The sequence below is a fragment of the Prionailurus bengalensis genome, chromosome A3 (assembly GCF_016509475.1).
Source record: "Prionailurus bengalensis isolate Pbe53 chromosome A3, Fcat_Pben_1.1_paternal_pri, whole genome shotgun sequence".
NCBI lineage: Eukaryota > Metazoa > Chordata > Mammalia > Carnivora > Felidae > Prionailurus > Prionailurus bengalensis.
Window position 1 is genome coordinate 29050017 of NC_057354.1, and position 22110 is coordinate 29072126.

At 57.0% G+C, this 22110-nt stretch overlaps 1 protein-coding gene across 2 annotated transcripts in view; it reads left to right on the forward strand.

The window, feature by feature from the left end:
* STK35 (serine/threonine kinase 35) overlaps positions 1–20970 on the forward strand; it is a 43071-nt gene extending 22101 nt beyond the window's left edge. For both annotated transcript variants that reach the window (XM_043602726.1, XM_043602728.1), the window contains exon 4: positions 17600–20970. The gene's annotated coding sequence lies outside the window, so the exon portion shown is untranslated. The remainder of the gene's footprint in view (positions 1–17599) is intronic.
* Positions 20971–22110: the final 1140 nt, after the last annotated feature.

Consider the following 22110-nt stretch of genomic DNA (forward strand, 5'->3'; position numbering starts at 1 on the left):
AGACCAGACAGTTCCCTGGGAGGGGCTGGCTTCTGCCCCTGCTGTCGCCATCTCTGCCCGGGCTCCAGCTGTATCAACGGGAGGAAGCTAAGCTGAGCCGTGGGGTTATGTAATGGGGCCGGTGGCCCCCAGGGATAATCTGTCCCTTGAAGCTCCTCAGGACATCAAAGCCTCAGTGAGGGGACAGGCCTGCCCCAGGGCTGTTGTTCCTCACATTCTGCTTCTCCCTGGCATCCTTGGCTCCTCTGAGCCCAGACGGCATCCCTTTGGGCAGCGCACAGCAAAATCGCTTTTGTAATCATCCAGCTGTAAGCGGGCCTGCCTGATGGTTGGGGTCCTTCCAAGTCCCATTTCCTGCCCCCCCCACCCCCCACTCCAGGACGCAGGCACTCCTACCCACGATCGTAGCCCCTGGTTATCAAAACCTGCTCTGAGGGGCCCCTGACTGGTGTTGAGCAGAGGTTTTGTCCTTTCTCCTCACCTCTGAATTAAATACTTTCCACATCTTTTTTATAGTGGACACTCTGTATATAATCAGCCCATAGCACCTGCGTACCTGTCCCGGGCGGCCGTCCTTCTGCAGTTGAGGAAGCAGAGAACCACTCTTACTAAGTGCTGAGAGCCAGGATTTGAAGCAGGGTGTCCGACCGGAGGTTTCCCTGCTCCGTTCTGCTTCCTGCAGCCTCTTCAAAAGCGGCTTTCGATGGGTTGACGTTTTCAGGCAGATGACAGGGTCCCTCTCCAAGCAGCACCGCACCGGTGACCCCTAAGGCATTCGTGCACGGTGCCGCCCGTGGGCAGCGTTCAGTCTGACGGCCGATCTTGGCCGCCACCCGCCCCTTCGGGTGACCTCACCTGTGTGCGGATTCCTCCTGTGTCACACCGCCGCGGCCTCCAACGTGGGCAGGGGGAAGCGAGGCTGGGAGACGGGAGGCACCCACCTAACCAGGGGTCGGGGAGCAGTAGGCAGAGGCCACATGAGCAGGCAGAAGTGAGAATTAGCCAAAGGTTGGACCGTGGGAGACCCGAAGCCCACTGCCGCTGATGGCCGCCAGGAGGGCGCTTGCGCTGAGGGAGTGCTGGAACCGTCTGTGGCACCAGTGTGCGGAAGGGACTCCGACGTGACCCGAAGCAACCTGTTGCCTGTTCTATCTGCCAGGTATCCTGGTGGAAACCCGTCTCAAGTAAAAGTGGAAGTAGCCTGGGCGGTTGAGGCTCTGGACCCAAAGCAAAATGGCAGTAGTTGTTGGGTTTCTCCCCGACGAAACTTCCAGTGCATTTAGTAAATCTTGACTAAAGCAGAGGATGTCATCATTTGGTGCCTCTCAATGGGGCCACGTCACTTTTGGTGTTGATCCTTTGGCCTCCAGTGTTGCCCCCTGGCGGTTGACCCGTGTGGCAGCGCGGATGAGACACGGGTGCTTAGTTGTGGTCGCTGTGGCTCCGGAGAGCTACAGGAAGCCTGGAGAGAGTGGAGGGAGGGCTTCCCGGAGGAGGTGGTACCTTGAGCTAGTTCCCGAAGGCAAGTTCAGAGGCATCTTGTAAACCAGGTGATACGCGAGTAGGTCACAGCTCAGGGCTCGCCAGAAACTCGCCTTAGCTTTACCGAGGCTTTGTTGGGTACAGGACCCACCCAGCTGGCGAGGAGAGAGGATACGGTTCTGGTAGCGAAAACCCAACCAGAGATGCGCTGTGGACCCAGGACCTGGGGAGAACGCCCAGGGTGCTGTCTTGATAAACTAGGGCAGCAACATACAGTATCGCAGCCCTTCCTTTCATTTCCACTAGTGAGTCCTCTGTGGTATTACCGAATCAAAGGAAATGGAGACCTCCTCCAGCATTTCTGGGATTCAGAGGCATGGCAGGCCTTAAAACTGCCAGCCAAGTTTAAAATAAATCAATACCATAAAATACTGCAATGAATTTCCCAACTTTAAAGGAATTTCACTTTCAGTTAGAGGTGCCCGGGGAAAGCTATAACTCAGCCTGCATCATACACAGGTCAGATTTCTGTGTTTTGTTTCTTTGTAAAAGAAAATGATGTCTAGGGACTCGGGAGGAATGGATTAGAGCCACCCAGGCACACCATAGGGCAGAGTGAGGAAGATGAAAGTGCCTCTATTTTTCTAGGCTGCAAAAAAAGGAGCCTGGAAGGCACCTGAGCAGGTGACCTCCCGCGTGGTAAACCTTGGCTCTTCGTCATTCCAAGGCCTGGCCGGTACCGTAGCAGTGATGGAGAGCAGGTCAGCTTTGGCATATGATGTGGGATTTTGGCATCGGCCAGCTGCTCCAACGGGAAAGTCACAGCGATGGACTCGTTCCAGTGGACTCGTTCTGCGTTCACGTCCATCCTTCTGGAAAAAGGAAACCCCGAAATCTCACGGACAGCACCCTTTTGGCTTTGTTGTCGCTGCTGCTGTTGTCTTTTCCTTTCTGCTCTTTTCAGACATGTCTCAGACATGTCCTTCCAGAAGGCTCTGGTCTAGGGCGCATCTGAGGCCTGGGCTGGAAGTATGATGCAGTCAGATCTTGGCAGAGTACGTGGGCCTTCGCGGCCCAGCCCAGCCTCGCGCAGACATAAGGAGAACTGGAAGTCGCAAGTAAAGACTCATTTGTTGTTAGTAACCAGATTGCATACTCGGGTTTGACGAATGTTTGGAAGGAACCCTTGGTTCGCATGGGGCAACAGAAATGAGGGTGAGTATACCACACCCCAGACAAACAACAGAGTGGCTTTTACCTTCTAGAAAAAAAAAAAAATTGTTTGGGAGGTTAGGCCAGTTGCCCAAGCTGAAATCCAGATGTCCCCGCTGATGGGATCCAGACATCCACCCCTCTCCCCTGCCCCTCAGATGCTCAGGGCAGGGGCACCAGCCAGGTGTAGCACGAGGAACCTCGGCAGAGCACCTCGCCCCAGCCCAGTGTTTTTGGAAGCCCCGTGGCGGTAGGACAGCTGTTCTGGAACTCTGGCGCCCTGCCCACTCTTAGAGTGTCCTGGAGTTGGGCGTAAGCTGGCGGTGCCGTAGGCAGACCCAGATGTGAGTCTTCAGGGTCTGCAGCCTCGTTACGTGGCCTTGGGTAGGCTTTAACGAGGGTCCGAAAGATTGCGTCCATTGCAGCAGTGGCAGGAACTGTGAATGACCTAAGTGAGAAGTCTCCTACTTGATAGATCGAGATTCTATCCCGTGGACTTGAAGATATTGACAAGCTGTTGCCACACTCCTCCCCGCCTCCCCTCACGAGCTCCCACGCCCCAGCACACACGGCATTAGTGACCAGTCTTCTCAAAGTGGGGCCCCGAGGCTGGCGGGATCCCCCGGGAACTTGTTAGAATGCGGATCTCTGGCCCCACCTCGGTCCTATGGAGCTGGAAGCCAGGGAGCGGTATTGGGCAAGCCCTCTGGGTGAAGTTGATGCCCACTCAGGATTGCGAGCGGGCCGCACAAAAGAGGGCTACGGCACGGCCTGCCTACCTTGCCGTCTGTTGCACCTTGCCTCTTAACCTTTTGCCCTCAAAAAGCTTAGATTTAGGCTTCAGCACTAGGAGGAGGGACCCCACCGGGTCCTGATCCTGTCTCTGCCTTCCATAATTAAACCTAGCATTGGGCCTTCAGGCAAGTCACTTCTCTGTGGGCCGTGGTTTCCTCATCCAGAAAACCAGGGCAGCTGAAGGACCGCTGGCGGCCCCCCTCTCCCGCTCCCTCAGCCCTGGCGCACTCGTGGGCTCCAAGGTGGAGGAGTTTCCAGGGCTCAAGACTCCCGATTCTTTGTCGGTTTCTCCCTCTGTGCAAGTGTCCTTAGGATGAGGTTGAGTTCCTGCAGCCACCTTCTCCTTCCTGGGAGGAGAAAGGAAATAATTGAACTTCTCCATGGGCTTCCGTGGCCCTGGGAGACTAGACTGCTGAGCCATAATAATACAGTGGGCCTCTTGGGAGGATCCCCAGCAAGTACCGCCAGGGGAATACGGCGCCCTGTGAGGTCTCTGTGGTAGGACGGGCGATCGCCCTTCCAGAAAGGGGGGGAATTTGAGAGGCAGCTGGACCGAGGGAATGGGGGAGCAACAATATGCAGGTAGGGCTTAGATGTCTAAGTGGAGTCTTAGACGTGGCTTTGAATCCTGACTCGAAACCTTCACTTGTTCGTCCCCCAGGCGCGCGTGGAGCCCCTGCTCTGTGCCCAGCTTGGGCCATGGAGATGAAGCTAATCCCTGACCTCAGTCCGGCTAAACCTCCGGCACCTCTCTGAGCCTTGGAGCCCTCGTTTATAAGATGGCCTGCTAGCACGTCCCCTATAGGGTTTGCATGTGGATTAAAAGGAAAATTAATATACAGCTGGCCTAGGAATGCTAGGCATGCGTTAGCCACTCCATAGCTGTTGGGTTCTGTTGGCTTTCCATACTAATTCTTGGCCACGCCGGTAACAGCTAGAAGCAGTCTCAGAATGTTGTGTGCGTTCATGTGCTTCCCACCTGCGCCCACCAATAAAAAGAAAACACACACCCTAGAGGGGCTCTTTAATTTCTTTTAAGTTTGCTTATTTTGAGAGGGAGAGAGAGGTGGGGGGCGGGGCAGAGAGAGCGAGAATCCCCAGCAGGCCCCGTGCTGTCAGCGCATGGGCTCAATGTGGGGGCTCGATCTCACGAACCGTGAGATCATGACCTGAGTCAAAGTCAAGAGTCAGACGCTCAACCAACTGAGCCACCCGGGCACACCCCCCCCCCCCCCCCCCCCCCCCCGTTAAATTTCTTGATAGCCTGTAGGTGTTGCAGTATATTGGGGACAGCTCAGATCTGGTCCCCACCCTCCAGGTACTTGGACCATGGTTTGAGAGACAGGTCAGGTCCTAAGGGAAAACTAGAGCTACGATTTCAAGCATGTACGGGTAGAGGAAATAGCAGAAGATAGTGGACCTGCCTGAGGCGGTCTGAGAAAGTCTTGTAGAGGAGGTGACATTGAAACTGAGACCTGAGGAATGAGGTGTCTGCCAGGCAGGGGGGCAATGAATCGGTAGGGGCAGGTGGAGGAGACAGGAGCCTGATCTGTGAGGCTCTGGAGGTGGTAAGTCCCTGCACCGGTAACCATCGGTTTCCGTGTTTACAGGAGCACTGTGGTTCTGTGGCCAGGGTTGGAGAGGGCAAGTCCAGACCCGGGTGGGACAGGGTGGGCAACTGGGAAGTCGAGTTTCCCAGGTTAGGGTGGATGGTGCATGGGACGGGGAAGAGTGAATTCGGGGTGCATTTGGAAATCGCCGGAGGCTTGCAGGTGGACCGAATGAGGGAGACGAAGGTAGGGGTGGCTCCGTGAATCTCTGGGCTGGGGGTCAGAGCCATGTACGAGACCATGAACCCTGCAGGAGGAGAGGGGCTCTGGGGGTTGGAAAATACACAGATATATCTTGGAGCTGTGGCCATAAACCCATCCTCTCTCCTCTAGACAGGCAACTGGTAAGTTGTATGTGATTTTCTGGGTCTTTTTTGAGGTGCCATTGGATCCCAAATTTGGGGCTAAACACGGGATACCTTCTTGAGCCCCGAGAGCCCCCTGAGACCCGAGGCTGCCTTCGCAGCCCTCGTTTGATTACCGTTGCCTTCCTGTGATCTGTTCTTTTGTAATCAGCTTCTCATTAGGTGACTGATGTGTCTGGCTCTTCTGTCTTGATTTGCATATGCACTCTGCTATAATTATGTCCCAAGAACATAGCGTTTTGTTGTTTTTTGTATTTACTTTTGCTTTTTCAGAGCTGAAAACCTGTGCAGCGTCCTGTCACGTGGGCAGGCTGCTGGTTCTGCCAGAGAGCAGCTTTCTAGTGCTGGCATCTCGCTCTTTGTGTGTGTGTGTGTGTGTGTGTGTGTGTGTGTGTGTGTGTGTGTGTGGTTATATAACATCAGGACCATGATTGCTGGCTATAAAATTGATTTTGAGAGCTACTTTAATTTGTAAACTGGGAACTACTTTCTATTTTGGGTTAAGGACAGGAATACAGGGGGAGAAGGTGCGGGGGAGTCCTCTGCTCTCGGTTGCCTTTGGGCATGTCTGTGCAAGAACCAAGAGCTGCGGGCGGCCCCGTGGCCTGAACTTGACACGGGGAAAGGGGCTTCAAAGTCAGTCCTTCAGCTGTCCCCAGACGCCTTGGTTTTCAAGGCATGTGGGGCACAGGGTAGAAGCTGGCCCTGCCTGTTCGCATCTCTTTCCCTGGAACCGTCCGTTTCTTTACTCCTTTACAGATGCTTCCTGAGAGCTTTTGCAGCTAGCTGGTGGCCTTGCCTTTGCTGTATTTGTTTCTGCCTAGGAACAGGCCTGGTACAGCCTGGAGTCTTTATTATTATCGTAAGGCGTGAGGGCAGGGGATGGGGGGCTCTGTCTCTCTCTCTTTCTGTCTCTCTCTCTCTCTTTCTGTCTCACTCACTCACTCGCTTACTGAGCACATGCCGTTGGCCAAACTTCGTACTCTCCCACTATGTTTATTATCTTGTTAAAACCTCACGTGGGTCCTGGGTATGGCGTCCTTTCCACTCCAGAGACAGGAAGTGACTTGCCCCACTGGCCGCGTGGCTAGCAAATGCCACCTCCAGGGCTAGAGGTGTCCCTGCTCTTTTCCACCCGCTTCTGAAGACAGGTCACGTTAGCAAGTCTAGCGGCCCGGTGCTCAGTGCTCCTGGGAGCTCAGCAGAGGTAGCACTGGCTTTTGGTTGAGAAAGTGGGTAATGGCGGCAACACGTGGGACCTGTGACTTAAGGTAGCCATTGAAGAAAGGAGGGCCGACGGGTGTTCTCAGCAAGGGACACCGCATGAGAACATTGAGAATCTGTGTCAAGAGCGGGTCTTTGGGTTGGTTCACACAGCGGTGCAGTGGGAGAGCGAAATAGCGTGAAGTTGCCGAGAGCCTTGAATGTCAACCTAAGGAGGGTGACCTTCGCCCTGGAGAAAAGGTGGGGGTGGGTGGCAGTGGTTGTATACGAGGCGGTATTATTCTCGGCAGATGAGCCAGTCCGCACAGGGGGAGGGAGGAGATGCCACACCCGACCGTGCCAGCCTCCAGAAGGTGCGAGACGGCACAGCCCTTTCCTGAGCCCGTGAAGGGCGATGGGGCCACACCCGGGGAAGCCATCGGGAGCCCGGCGCTTCCACACTGGTGCCAGGAAGGCACCTGCTTGGGGATCTGGTGTGCTGATAAATCTAGGTTTGAATTGTAGCCCTCCCGCTTCCTAGCTGGGTGACTTTGGTCAAGCCCCCTGACTTCTCTGGGTCCCCACTTCCCGTCTGCTCAGTGGTACCCGTTGGACACGGCCGTTCACCGTCCGCTGTTGCGAAGACTCCATGCACGAGAAGCAGGAAGGGCCCGACGCAAGTCGTAGCACACGGGGAGAGCTCGGTTAACCGGCAGCTCGGTGCGTTGGCCTTCGATCTGCCTGTTTGTTTTCGCCAAAGCCGTACGGGCTGATCATTCGTTTTCACGTGGCTTTCCGCTAGCGATCCGCAGGGCTCTTCTTTTCGCTGAGAGAGCGCCAGGCCCCTTAGCAAGTGGCCCCAGCGCGTTCCCCTGGGCACGCCGGGCCTCGTTGCGCCTGGTGGCTGTAGCCAGAAATCCATATGGTCTCCTTTTGCCCAGACCACTGTGGGAATGACCTCGTCGGAGTCTTGCCTTTTATAACCACCAACCGTCCCATCACCATATGGAAGAACCACCTCTTCCCTTTAGCTGTGCCCGCACCTTAGATCTCCTCCTGGCAGGGGGCCAGCGAGGAGAATTCTCCCCGGAGCCCTTTGTCTGTTCATCACAGCAGCCACAGCTGCGCCTCAGTCTCTTCGGGGACCGATTGAGGCCCTTGGCAGCGATCGTTTCGTCCCCACGCTTAATCAGTTGAGGAGGGGAATTAGTTAGGGTGTCCCTGTAGCCGACTGCCAATTACCAGGGCTGTTTCTGCAGACAGAAAGTTCCCCCTTAGTTTATCTGGAGTGCCAGCCGGTACCTGTCTACCAGGTCACGTGCTCCCTGGCTCCTGAGGGTCTCCCGAGGTGACTTCCCAAGGCCAGGAAGACCAGCTTTAAGTGGCTCTGCATCCTCAGATTGGACCCAGGTGGGGGTGATGCGGGGTACAGTCCTGTGGTTGCTGGTCACCAGAGAACCTTCCAGATGTCCGACTCTTGGGTCTTGCCAGTACTTCCTTTTGAGGGGGACGCCTGGGTGGCTCTGTCGGTTGAGCGTCCGACTTCGGCTCAGGTCATGATCTCGTGGTTTGTGAGTTCAAGCCCCGCGTCGGGCTCTGTGCCGACAGCTCAGAGCCTGGAGCCTGCTTTGGATTCTGTGTCTCCCTCTCTCTCTCTACCTCTCCCCTGCTCACGCTCTGTCTCTCTCTGTCTCAAAAATAAATAAAACGTTTTTAAAAAATTTAAAAAAAAACTTCCTTTTGGGCATCTGGCAAGCTTTGGGGCCGCGCACTTGGAGGAATGGGAAGGTTTGAAACACTATTAGGCAAGTCCACAGCAGTGACGACAGGAACACTGCTGTAATCCGTCCCGGGCTCGGAGTCTGCAAGCTTCCGTGGTACCTGCTGGCTGCATCGTATGCGGAAACGCTCCCTGCCCTGGACGACCTGGCTGACATCCTGGGGATGAGGCTGCCATCTGTTTGCAGCCGCTCGCCATCTTGGCTCCAAGCTCTGCCCGCTCCCCTTTCGCTCAGCAAACCAGGCCCTGCCAGCTGTTGCCGCGACAGTGTGTGTCCTCACTGTGGTAAGTGGGCCACCGATCGAGCTTAGCTGACTCGGCACAGAGCCTGTCTCCTCCCCACGGCCTTTGTCCACTCTAAGAGTGTCAGGTTTGGGGCTCCTGGGTGGCTCAGTCGGGTAAGCGACTGACTTTTCGGCTCAGGTCATGATCTCGCGGTTGGTGGGTTCGAGCCCCGCGTCGGGCTCTGTGCTGACAGCTCGGAGCCTGGAGCCGGCTTCGGATTCTGTGTCTCCTCTCTCTCTGCCCCTCCCATGCTCGTGCTCTGTCTCTGTCTGTCTCTCAATTATAAATAAACATTAAGAAAATTAAAAAAAGAGGAGTCTGTGGTTTGCCTTGAACATCTGCAGGGAGGGGATCTTCCCCAGCCCACCTGGAGGAAGGGCTCTGGCACAGTAAAGCCGGAGCCTGCCCCCCAGCAGTGCGCCCCGCAGCCCTGAGCCCCGGCCTGGCTTGTCGTGCTCACCTGTGCGGTGGGGAACCCCAGTAAGCCCTCCAGCATTGCTTTCTGCTCAGAGTTTTTGCTCTGATAGATAGGGAGCCCGCAGAGGTGCCCATGGTTCTCAAGATTCCTTGTGTCGTGGGCCCTTCTCCGAATCTGAGTGTTGGAGCTGTCCCTCCAGAAAAAGGCCCAGGACCGACACGCACTGTGATACTTCATGTGGCTTCAGGGCATTTGCAGTCCCCGCGCATCCTTGGAGTTCCGAGGGCCCCAGATTTAGAACCGCTGCCCTGCTCCCAAGCGCCCTGGTGGCCCAGGAAGAAATGAGGTCCTCGGCAAACAGCAGGGAAAGCTAGATGACCGGAAACGGGTTCCCAAGGCCAGGCGAGGTCCTGTATCATTTTTCCACATTTTACCTTAGTGTCTCTTAGCAGATTGCAGCGCAGGAGTAAATTCCTGTAGTTGGACTTGTGCCCTTTACAGCCTGGGTGACGGTTTGCCTTTCAGAATTCCTGGGGCTGCTTCCTCCGGACACGCATGAGTGGGTAAAGAGGATGCTGAAGGCAGGGCAGGTGGCCTCTGAGACAGAGGTGGGCCGCTGGCTGCAGGAGAGCTGGTGTTTGGTTCCTCGGGAGGGGGGGAGGCTGCCCTGCCCCTCTCCGCCCTGCCACCACCTGTTGCAACAACCCGCGTGCTTCGAGTGTAGAGTGTGGGTGTCCGCCCTGCCCGACAGGACCCCGGCCGGCTCACCGCCACCCCCTCCCTGGCCGGCTAAGGCGCGTCGTTGAGCATTGTTGCATTTTCCAGGTGGCCACCCCTGGATTTCAGGCTTCCCTCTCTAGACTGAACAGAAGGGCAGTAAGGGAGGGGATGGGGGAGAGGGCCAAAATCGGCCGGGGAGCCCCCCAGTCCTGTAACAGGTAGGCGATGTCATGTCGGGGAAACCCTTCATCCCCGTGCGCCTGGTCTCTCTACCCAGCTCGGAAGGTACGTGGGGGCGGCATGGTGTGGCCCGCTTGCACAAGCAGCATCCCAGCTCCTGCCTTGCCACCTGCTGGAGCCTGGACAAGTGGCCCGGTTTTCCAAGGTGAGGGCGAGCATCTCTCTTGACCCAGCTTGGTGGGGGACGTTCAGTGGGACCCCCGCTACAGGCAGGGATTTCATAACCATATTTTCGCGTTAAGATCTTGTCACGCTGAATGATTCTGTGGAGTTTGTAAATTCATTCTCTTACTGCCTCGTGTGAACTCCCAGTTCCTGTCCGTCAGCCAGGATTGGACTCCTTCTGGGCTTGGCAGCCCGAGAGGCTCAGGAGAAGCACAGGACGGTCCTGTCCTTTAAGGCAGCTCGGGGTTAGCGGTGGAAAGAGGGGAGCACAACGGCTTGGCTCGTGGGGGTCTGTGGTCCCTCTGTGTCTGCTCGCCGGAGCGCAGGGACCGGGGCCTCCGGGAGGAAGCACGTGGAAAAGGCCTGGAAGGGTGAGTGTGGTCTCGGGACAGCGAGGGGGCAGGTCGAGGGCCAGGGGAAGACGCAGCCAGACCAGCACTTGCTGAGGCCCCAAGCAGAAAGGAGGCTGTCCCCTCGAGAGAGGGCTGACTTGAAGCCAAGTCGCCTTGCCAGGCATTTTTGCCTCAGCTGGTGGTGCCGTGAGGTTGTGGTTTGGGGTGTGGTCTCACGCGGCCATCCCCGCACGTCCGTGACCTCCCGCACCCCCCACGGTGCCCGTGTACCCATGCGGGCACGTCCACGTTGTAAGTTGAGGAAACCGAGGCTCCGGGGCCCCGACTAGTAATGGGAAAAGGTGGGGTGTCCATTTTAGATCTTCTCCCTCGAAGCCCAGACCCTCGACACAGCACCAGCCCTCTGCCACTCTGTAACAGTATGCTCCACGAATGATCTGTCTTCTCCCCACGTTCGGCACCTGCTTCTAAACTTGGCGCCTCCGTTGGGCCTCCGGGTCGAGGCTCAGAGACCGTAACGCATGCCAGGACCCCGCCCGTGTGCTGTGCCCTGGGCCGCTCGTGGCAAGGTTTTCCCTAGTGGAACAGCCCCGCTCCGAGCCCCACAGTTGCTAACAAAGCCTTAGATAAATGGTATATCAGAAAGCTTCGCTCCTGGCCTCGGTCCCTCTGCCAGTGAGGGGACAGACGGTGTTGCCGTGGCCGCTGAAGTGGGGCGGGCATGTCGATTGCTGAATAGGAGAAAAGCCAGCGGCTCTGGTGTATTAAACAAGTGAGGAATGACTTGGTTTGAAGCTGATCCTACTTGGGAGGGGACTGCCCCTCTGTGACCCTGCCGTCCTCTTGCCTCTGGTGCCTCCGCGGCATATGATAGGCTGAAAACGAATCCCTGAGCCTTGGTTTGCCCATCTGTAAAGTGGAGACGGTTCCTACACGGCCCCTCGCTGGGGGCAAAGGAAACATTACTGATGAGGCCTTGCATGGTGTGTAGCTGTCAGAGGCATCATTAACTCCATGGTGACACCACCACCCCGGACTGCGGGGAGAGCTTGGGTAAGAGTTGAGTTCTTAACACTGCAGCTTGAGTTTGTGCTGTGTTTAGTGTATGGGCCTGCCAACCCGATGGTTTCCTTTTCTGTTGAACAGATGAGAGGAGGGGCGCCTGGGTGGCTCGGTCGGTTAAGTGTCCAATCTCACGGTCCGTGGGTTCAAGCCCCGCTTTGGGCTCAGTGCTGACAACTCAGAGCCCGGAGCCTGCTTCGGGTTCTGTGTCTCCCTCTCTCTCTCTGCCCCTCGCCCACTCGCGCTCTGTGTGTCTGTCTCTCTCTCTCTCTCTCTCAAAAAATAAAATAAACATTAAAACTCCATCTTGAGGCCTGAGCAGGTTGAAGGGTGCCGAGGGTACCTTTGCCTGCTGACACTCCTTGAGGCAGGGGCTCGCTTTCAGAGAAGGTGCTTGGAGAGCGCCCCTCTCCTCCACTACTCCATCTGCTGCCTTCATGTTACATCTCCATATGGAATTTATGGGGCAGAAAGTTCCTGAATTAAGCCCCATCTCTGGATAAGCTGTACAGTTGGGTCTGAGAACCGCAGTGACTGTTAACACAGCTAACCACACGGTAGCCCGTCCCGGTGTCCCACCCGGTGGCGAGTGCTGGGGCGGGCAGTTCCCTTGAATCCTCGCGGCAGACCCTGAAAGGATAAACCCCATCGGCCAGTAAGGAAAAAGGAGGCTCAGATGGCTGGTAAGTGGCAGAGGCAGGATTTGAACCCAGGACCGCCCACCTCAGCCTGTGCTGTTTCTCGGATAGAGCATTTGAGTGAAGATAACGGAGTTAAAACGTAGGCGTGGCTCCTGGAGGCTTTTAAATCCTGCGGCTCCCAGACCTGTGCATTTTGAAGGACCCCGTGCAGTTTGAAAGGAGGAGGCGGAGTATAGGAGTGGGGGGATCACCAACCAGTCCCAACTGGTTCCATCAAAACATGACCTTTTGACATCAACAGAGTAGGAAGGCCGCACCTTTGGAGTACGGGACAGGCCCCTCTTCACCTGGGCGTTCCGCGTCTGCGTCCTGGGGGGGGCGGGAGGAGGGGACGTGGGAGCCCATCCATCCTGCACCGTCATCCTCGCTGCCACCACGCTCCCCCACCCCCCCACTCCCGTTGTCCAAACTGCTGGTGGCATTAATGGGAGCACTTTGCTCCCCGGTCTCCTTGATCAGACCAGACAACCGCTTTGCTGGCAGAGGAACACCGCATCCCGTGATGTGCTCTAGACCCCAGGCCTGTGCGGCGGTACCTGAGCCAGGCCGTCCGTGAACCCTTTCCTGGGTGACCGTGTCCGTAAATGAAGGGATTACGTGGGTTTTAAGCTCCGCGTAAGCGCTCCAGGAAGGGATTTCCCGTGACCGTGACATGCTATGAGCAGGAGCTGGGGGGGGGGTGGGGAGGGTAGGCCGACCTAGGCCCAAACCCTTTCCCCTCCTGCCCCCCTCGCCGTGCAGTCCTTGTTCTCTGAGCTTCTCTGGAACCGGGTGATGACAGGTCCTGCGTCACCGGGTGGTTGGCTGAGGGCTCCGCGAGGGGACACGCTGGGTGGCAGTGTAAGAGAGCTGAACACCGCCTTGATAGGTTGTTCCCTACAAAACCCGTAGCATGTGCATGTTAGTCCCCCGTGAGTGATTGCCGTTACGATAAGTACAGAGAAATAAGGTTGGATGTGCTGAGAGGCCCTCATCCGAGAGCCGAAATGAGAAAGTGCAGGATTTGCCAACACGCCTTCCCCGGCCCCTCTCCCCCCGACCCAGGACCATCGCAGACTCGGGCTGTCGGAAGCCACCGGCCAGGCAGCTCTGGGAGCACCAAGTGCGGACCGTCAGAGCGGAGAGATTGGGCAGGGACACTGGGGAAGTTTGGATTTGGTGCCGCTTCTGCTGCTCAGCAGCTCTGTGGCGGGGGGTGAACTGTGGCCTCTCTCTGGGCCTGTTCCCTTGTTAAACTGGGGCAGTCATCCTCACCGAATGAGATGGCCAGGGAGGCGAACGGCGCAGTGTGCTGCTGACGTCATCTGTAGGTTAATCACACACGACTCTTCGTTGTGCCCCAGCCTCCTCCCAAGAGGGCTCTGTGGTCAGAGGTAAGCTTTCCACTGGGAGGGATGAGGCAGCCCCTGGGTGAAGCTGAGAATGGAAGGGGCAGTCGGGGAGCTGGGTCTGATGTCTGCTAGGATGAAGCCTGGGGGCCCATTCGTTCCAGCAGGTGCCCGGGAGGGTCCGCTGCTGCTTTAACCCGGAACTGGGTGGTCTGAGCCATTCCCACTCGTGACCGCAGATCCTGTGTTCCGGTGTGGCCACTGCCATTGGCTCCATAAGAGGGTCGGAGGACCTTCTGTCACGGGAGATGGGAGAGAAACCCAAGGCTAAGGTTCTCCTCCTGGAAGACAGCCCTCTTACTTTCATTGTCCCTGCCCCACCCCCACCCCCACCCCACCGCTGCCCCAGGGAAGACCCTGACCTCTAGGCCGTCCTGGGACCTCCTACCGGGAGGACCAGACCCAGTGCCAAAGCAGGGGGAGGGGGGAGGAGCCGGTGGGAAATGTCCGCCTGGCTTCCTGGCAGGGGACCCGGTGATCACAACGGTCATTGCACGCTGGTGTCTCGGGAGCACTTGCGGAGAGCTGTGCTGTTGGTTTGACCTTCCATGGGCACACTCTGGTTCTGCTTGTTCAGTGTATACAAGGGAGTCCCGGGTTCTGAATCTCTCTGCCTCCTCGACCACTGCTTTGCTGCTGCCGTGGGCCACCTCTCTGCTGATGGGCATCCCTTCGAGCAGGTTGTCCTCACCTTGCGTCCTGCCAGGGGAGGGAGGAAGGCAGGGTTGAAACTGGTCGTCACTGGTCCCAAAGATTATCTTAGGAGATCACACACGAGCCTACAATTTCCCGGGCTTTTCTTGTCCTATTTTACAAGGACTTAGGATGTCCTGGATGGTGAGATTCCCCCCAAGCCCTCCCACCCCCTGGCTGCTGGTTGCTCTGCTTCATCTTGAAAGCATGGGGCCGGGAGGCAGCGGGCACGGCTGAATAAAGCCAGAGTTTGAGGTGGCTTCTACATCATCCCAGGGTGTGCTAATGATGATTTTATTTTTCCAAGTCAGAAACTGGGATACCAGACCCGCCAGTGGATTTGTTGTTGTCGATTGAGGGGACCTAACTGCAGGGAAGCAGAGGCAGCGGAGGAAAAGGTTGGGGCTGAGAAGTCCAGTGTTTTCTTCCAGATCAAATACTTTTCCGAAAAGTGCCTTTATAATGCACTCCCCACTTGACTCATCTACCGACCCCGGGAGCCCCCTCCCTCGCCTTGAACTAGAGGAGGAATTGCACGGTCTAACCGCACCTGACAGATGTGGCAATTTCTCGCCATGCACTGTGTGTGGAAGAGCCCAGAAAAGAGCCTGGGTCTGGCGTCTTGGGCTGCTCCTCCCCAACCTTCCTTGGGGGCTGCCCGCTTTTCTTATCCGTTAGAGTGCGCGATTTTTCCCATCACAAAGTAAAGCATGAAAACGCGACGTGTCCTCTCTCCTAAGTGGGGGTAGAAGAAAACACACCCGTGACAAGTACCACGTTTCGACGTATTTCGTGCCAATTTCCATCCACTTGGAGATTTTTGGTTGTTGCACAGTGATGGCCGTACCGTCTGCCACGGAACTTCGTAACCTGCTTCTTTCTTAACCCTGGGAAGTATGTTCAAAACACCACACAGCCTCATTTTCTCTGTAATTATATCACTGAGTAGATGGATCATTGGCTTCAATCTTTCATTTTTGGATTTGTGGGTTGTTGCGTCAAAATTTAAATAACACTCCAGTGAACATCTTTATTCGTAAAGCCCTTTTCATGTTTTAAGATGATCCGTTAAACTAGGTCTAGAAGTGGAATTTTGGGGTCTAGAGGTCTTACACCCATCTGAAGCTCTGAGAACACGTGGCCAGATGGCTTTCCCGAAGGCGCCGGTGCACTTCTCCAGCAGGGACTCCCCTGCTCCCCTCACCCACAGCTAGGAGCAGTTCTGGTGGTCACAGGACTACAACCTGCTCGGATTTCACACATTCGCGATTTCTGGCCAGCGCCGAGGGGAGGACAGGTTCGTGGAGTAAGTCAGTTCCCACCGTGGGCGAGGTAGTTTACAGTCATTTACTCAAGTCAGACGTTAAAGAAGCACCCCCCCACCCCCATTTCGCCCAGGAGGAAACAGGCTGACAGGAAGCAAATTGTCTAAAACTGCCGGACCCCATGGCCTCTCGTGAGGACTAGCCAGGCATCTCCCCGGGACCTGAGGATGACAGGCCTGTGTGGTCGGGCTACACGGGCAGCGAGAGACGGTGGGCAGGGCGCTGGGCGGGGAGGGCAGACCTTTCAGGCCGGACGGAGCGTATCCAACAGTGAGGCCTGTAGGGGGGGATTTGGAGGGATTTCAAGCGTGCCGTGGAAGACTTGTGTGATTCAGTTGTTCAGGGTGAGAGCAGGCACTCCAAAACCCCGAGATGAGGCCGTGTGCCACACAGATGGAGCGTTGCTGCCCTGGGTGCCCGGCCTGCCTAGGACGGGGTTCTGCTTAGCTCAGACGGGGACAGCCAGGCTGGAGCCAGGGGCTGGCCCAAGGCTAATCTCCGTAGGCTCTTGTGTTCTCAGCCTCCAAGAAAACAGGTCCCTGAAAGGCTGGTGGCTGGTTTTGCTCCCGAGACCTGGCACCAAGGCCGTTCCCAAACAACAGCTAGTCATAATAGGGCCAGGCGCAGTTTCTTTCTTTCTTTTCTTTTTTAATGTTTATTTTTGAAGGAGAGAGAGGGGACGCAGAGAGAGGGGGAGAGACAGAACCCGAAGCAGGCTCCGGGCTCCGAGCTGTCAGCACAGAACCCGACGCGGGGCCCAAACCCACAAACCGCGAGATCATGACCTGAGCCGAAGTCGGACGCTCAACCGACTGAGCCACCCAGGCGCCCCAGGCGCCCCAGGCACTGTTTCTAATGTCATGTGTATTCGTTCATTTGGTCCTCATCATAGCCTGCGATTTGCTACAGGCGATGGGACCACAGGGCGGAAGACGTAAATCTACCCCATGGTCAAGTGGCAGGACCTGTTCACCACTGCAGGTTCTGGCTCCAGAACCTCATTCTTAAACCACGGCCCCGAGTCACCCCTGTTCGTCCGTGGCTGTGGGATGCTGTATCCTCTGGAGACCTGAGAGCTTCGGCTACAGGTTCTCAGACCTCATACAGGTTCTCAGGGACCCGAACCTCACTTGTCTGTGAGATAGGGTAAGTCAACTCGAGAGCATGGCCACGAGGCACAATCAGGGCGAGGAGGACAGTGGGCCAGGGCCTGCAGGGACAGACAGCTGGGGTCCCGTGGCAACTCTTCGTAATAGCATAGGGAAGGAGTTCGTGATCGGATTTGTAGCTGCAGCCCACAAGCCTGGGTTCCCGGCCAGGGCCTGCCCCTCGGTCAGTGCGTGATGTCAGTCATGTAATTTAACCTGTGCCTCAGTTTCCCTCTGTGAGAAAGAATAATGTGTCTCGGGGCGCCGAGGTGGCTCAGCGGGTTGAGCGTCTGACTTGGGCTCAGGTCATGATCTCACGGTTGACAAGTTCGAGCCCTGCGTGGGGGCTCTGTGCTGACAGCTCAGAGCCTGGATCCTGCTTCGGATTCTGTGTCTCCCCGTCTCTGCCCCTCCCCCACTCGTTCTCGGTCTCAAAAATAAATAAACATTTAAAAAAAATTAAAAAGAAAGAAAGAATAACGTGTCGCTACAGCAGGGTGCTTATAGCATAACTAGATTTACTCCCTAGCAGGGGGAGAATACAGGAACCTCCCCGGCCCCCAGCACATGACAGGTCCTGCCGTCCTGTGGTCGGATGCTGGAGCCTAAATCCCCAGCCTTGGGTCCACTCATCCCCTGCCTTCTGTCCTCCAGGTTGATCCTCGGGACCCACAGTCTCATCACGTCTCACACAGAGGACGGCAGAACATGCAGGCGGCGGCTTGGTCGGTTGGCGATCTCCCAACAGCTGGATCTCCGACAATGTGAAGCTTTTGTTTGGGATTTCCCCCCTCCTTTTAGTTTCGCTTCATTTTTTTTTTTTTTTTTAATCTTATTTCATTTTTTGTCCTTTTTTTTTTCTTTTTTCTTTTTCTTTTTCTTTTTTTTTTTAATTTAAACGATTAAGACTTCAGAAGAGCAAGAAACTAACGCTGTGGAGAAACGACACGGACAAAGCATATGTGTAAATTTCATTTTTAATTTTTATAAGGGGTTAGGGAGCTATTTTGTTTTGTTCCTTTATTTTCCCTCTGTCTTCTTGGTTTTACCCATTCCCCGGTTCTGCTTCCAACACCTCACTTCCTCAGAGCGGGGCGGGGGGTCGGTCCCACCACGGGGGCGTGAAGACAGGAGGCGGCCTGCGGGCTGTCCTTCCGTGTCCCCCACCAGACGCGGGCACTGCTGTGCTGCTCCTTGCTCGCCCTCGGGCCTTAGAAATGATCAGAGGCGAAGAACCACCTGGAAGAGGAAGACAGGGTTTGGCCAGGAGAACTCAAGAAAGTCCAAACTGCGGGTTTGTTCTCTTTCGGCTTCTGGAAACTCTGGGCCACGCCAGGACACGCAGTGGTGGGAGTCCGCGGGCGGCGGGGGCAGGTGGGGGGATCTACTCCCCCCCCCTCCTCCCTCCCCCAGCTTCCTAGTGGTTGAGTGTCAGCCCCGCCCAGCTCGACAAGCCTACCTTTCTGTTATCGGGTCTCCCTCCCTGAGGAAGACCCCCCCCCCCCACCCCGCCCCAGGAAAAAACTATTGTGCCAAACCTCTACCTGGGACACGGCCGGGTCTTCCGCAGGCAGCTGTCACTCCTGTGAGGTCAGCGCCCGTCACCTCCTGCCTCCTGGATCGTCCCCTTCCCACATGTGCCCACCAAACGTCCCCGTTGTCACAGAGACTGCCTGAGTCCCTGAGATCCCGTTGTGACCATTGCCATAAGAACAGGGTGTCCTGAACTGCCTGCCACTGTCCTCTCCCCGCGAAGGGTGTGCCCCGCGTGTGGGCCTGTGGTATCACGGCCGGAGACAGGGTCAGGTGCCGTCTTCCTCACCCCTAGGGACTTACTGTTAGGTGTCCCCACTCAGCGTAAGCGTGTCTGGTGAGGAAAGAAGGGACCTGCCGAGAGCAGAGAAGGGGACGGGGTAGACCCCCTGCAGCTGTCAGGTGCCCGTTTGTGACCTGCCACCTTAAAGCTTCCCCAGCGCCACCCCGTGGACCTCACCACCAGCGTCTGCTCGGGCTGTGGTCTGTCTGGCCGCCCATGCTCTCTGGCAGTGCTCTCACAGCTCCCTCCTCTCGGGCTTCTGAACCCTGGCAGGGGCACGGGGACTGGCCTTGTGTGGTCCCTGTCACCCAGAAGCTGCTGGGGCCACTTCAGAGGCTTTTCACCCCCTAACGGCCAAGCAGGAAAGGGTGTTGGGGGAAGGGGAAAGGAATTGTCTCACGTTTGTTTTCTGTTCTCTCTAAACCAGCATAGGATCGATAGGGGGAGGTAGTTGGAGGGCATTCGGGTTGCTGTGTGACCAAGGTGGGGGTCCCCCCCCCGACCCCAAAGCAGCCGTCCTTTGGCCCCGGGAGTTTGGGAGAGACCCCACACGACGCCACCCCCCAGACTGCAACCCCGCAACACATTTCGTACTGCTCCCCACGCGCCCCCCCCCCCCCCCCGGAGCAGGTGGTTGGCAGCTGGGAGCAGGGCTGCAGGTGCGAGCCGGGCCCTTCCCTTCCTGGTGAGACCCATTGTGCCCACCTGCCTCCTGTCTCCTCTCGGGCGCCTCGGGGTTGGGCAGCGCAGTGTCCCTAATTACAGCACACTCCCCTTCTCTGCCTGTCGCCCGGCCCCCACTTCCCCTCAGGGGGCTGCTGTCTCTGTATGTGAACGGATGGGAAAAACAGTCCCCGAACTCGACCCCAGCCCTCCCTGCCTGCGGCCCCTGCCCTCAAGTCCCTGGTGAAGGCTCAGGCCTAACAAGGTATTTACCTTTTGCTCCACTTTTCCCCCTCTCTCCCCAGGTCCCTTCCCTCCATCTGGGCGAGGTCTTGGAGCTGCCGCGGTCCCCCTTTGTTACTTCTCTTGGCATCAGAGTAGCCCCTGTAGGTCCCAGGGTGTCTGTGCCCTTGGACAAGGCGGGTGGCCTGGTAGGGATAGCCGGCTTCTGCGTGCCCTTCCCTCGCAGAACTCAGCTGATCCTTGCTTGGTGGCGGGGCCTCCTTCCCTGGCTCAGGATGGCCCGCTCGTTAGCCCCCAAGTGCCTGCCTCTCCACCCCGAAGAGAGCGCCGGCTCTGCCTGCGGCCAGTGGACCAGCTTAGGGTTGGACCCGAGGAGCCCCATCCTCTTCCTCGGCCACCTTCCCCCTCTCCCCCCCTCCCCCACCGGTCAGCTTCCTGCCTTTTCATCCTCTCCACCTGCGCAGCAGCTCAGGGGCACCTCATTCTCCATGCCACCGCCTTCGGAAGGCCCGTCCAAGTTCTAGGAGTTTCCAGACCTTAAAATAGCAGTCATTCTCTTCTTGGATCTGTGAAAAGGTTAGCCCGGAGGACGGAGCTTCTGGGCCTGAGCCCTGTGGGTGTGGGGCTCGGTTCCCCCCTCGGCTCGAGGACTCAGCAAGACAGATCATAGTGCCTTATTCCACTGCCCTCCCTTGACCAGACCTGCTGGCTCCGCCTGAAGCCCGCGGCATCCCTCTCCCTGTCCGTGTCCATGTCGTGCCCCTCTGTCACACTCTCATTCCTGCCCACAGAGAGCCACGAAGGAAGGGTCCCCCTGCCCCCTCGCCCCATCCCACCCCGAGGGGTGCGGCCAGGCATAGGGTGTCCTTTAGCTGAGGACAAAAGAACCACCGACTGGACTCTGGCTCTCACCCCCCCCCCCCAGCAGGTCCCCTCCCTCTTACCTCTAGCCAGGAGGATGCCGCCATCTGTTCGCTCAAGACCGGCTCCGTCTGACCCCTTTCTGGGCACCGGGGACTGAGGACCAGGCCTTAGCCTCCTCTCTCTCTTCCCAGAGGCATCAGGACAGGAGGGTGGGAGTTCTTTCCTCCCGCCTGGACGTGGCTTGCCCCCGACGGCTTGCCCTTCCGAGGAAGTGTGTTCAATGTTTACTTGAGAAATACCCTGTTTACAGCTGGAGGAGAAACGTGCCCAACGCTGGCGGAGATCTGCCTCCCGACGGGGCCTGGCCTCCTTTACGGCACTGCCAGGGGTGGTCCCAGAGCAGATGAGGGCAGAGACGGCCGGGCGCGCACCCTGACCCCGCGGTGCTAAGACTACCCACTCACCACCTTCCTCGCAGCCTTCTTGCCCCCTGGACATTCCCCGCCTCCACCATTCCCTTCCTCCAAGGTTCTCTGCTCCTTGACATATCAGCTGGCTCCTAGAAAACCAGTGTTAGGTTATTTTTTGCTTGAGTCTTTCTAAGAAAAGGTAGAGCTGGCATGGTGGGAACGTTCTTTCTATGTTGTCACAGTTCACCTTTTTAGAAGACGGATCTTAATAGGCTGGATGTCTGGGTTTCAGCCTCAGAGTCTCTTGTGGAAAGTTGGAACCGCAGGAGTTGGGCCTCTACCCCGTAAGGAGGGGACCCCCCCCAACTCTCTGCCCTCAGCTTGCCCCTTGCTGCCTGGGCTTCCGGCCCTGCCCCTGAAGTGCGCCTCTCACCTTCGATCCTGCTCGCGCCCCCCCTTTCCCCCGAAACACATCCGGGGGCTCCTGGGCGATTGCTTCCCCCAGCTCCTCTCCCCTTCTTTGGCCTGTCCGGTGGCCCCCAGACAGACACAGCACTACTGGAGTCACCTAGGAACTGGTCGGCCTGACCACAGCCAAGCTTGGGGCTGAGGCCAGGCGTTTGGGACGCTGGGCCGGTCTCTGCTCCTGCCCGCCGGGCTTGGTGGGCAGGGACTCGACTCCTGTCTAGAGCGATGCCCTCAGAAGGGAAAGCAGGAGGTGGGATATGAGGGTTTCCTCCACGGCCACCCATGGAAAAGTGAATCCAGCCGCCGTCGGTTGCCCCGGGGGGGAGGGGGTCCCCACTTTCCGCGAGAGGCCACAAGAGGAAAGGAATGTTCAGGAGCATTGTAAAGAAATCCTTCGTGCCCCAGGGACGTCTTTCAGCAGAGCAAGGGAGCACTTGCGGGTGATTTCACATTCATGTGGGGCTGACTTGGGGGTGAGGGAGGCACGAAGTAGCCCAGGCACAAAGTTAGCTTCGAATACTAGTTGATAAATCTATTTTTCTTTATTTTCTTGTTTTGCACAGAAGCTGGTAATCTAGGACCTACGTGTGAACAACTTTATATGACTATTTTTTGTACTTGGTTTACTCGGGTTGGTATGATACATTATATTTAAGTTCCTTGAACACTGTGGATCCCCCTAATGTGTATGAATGACTGAG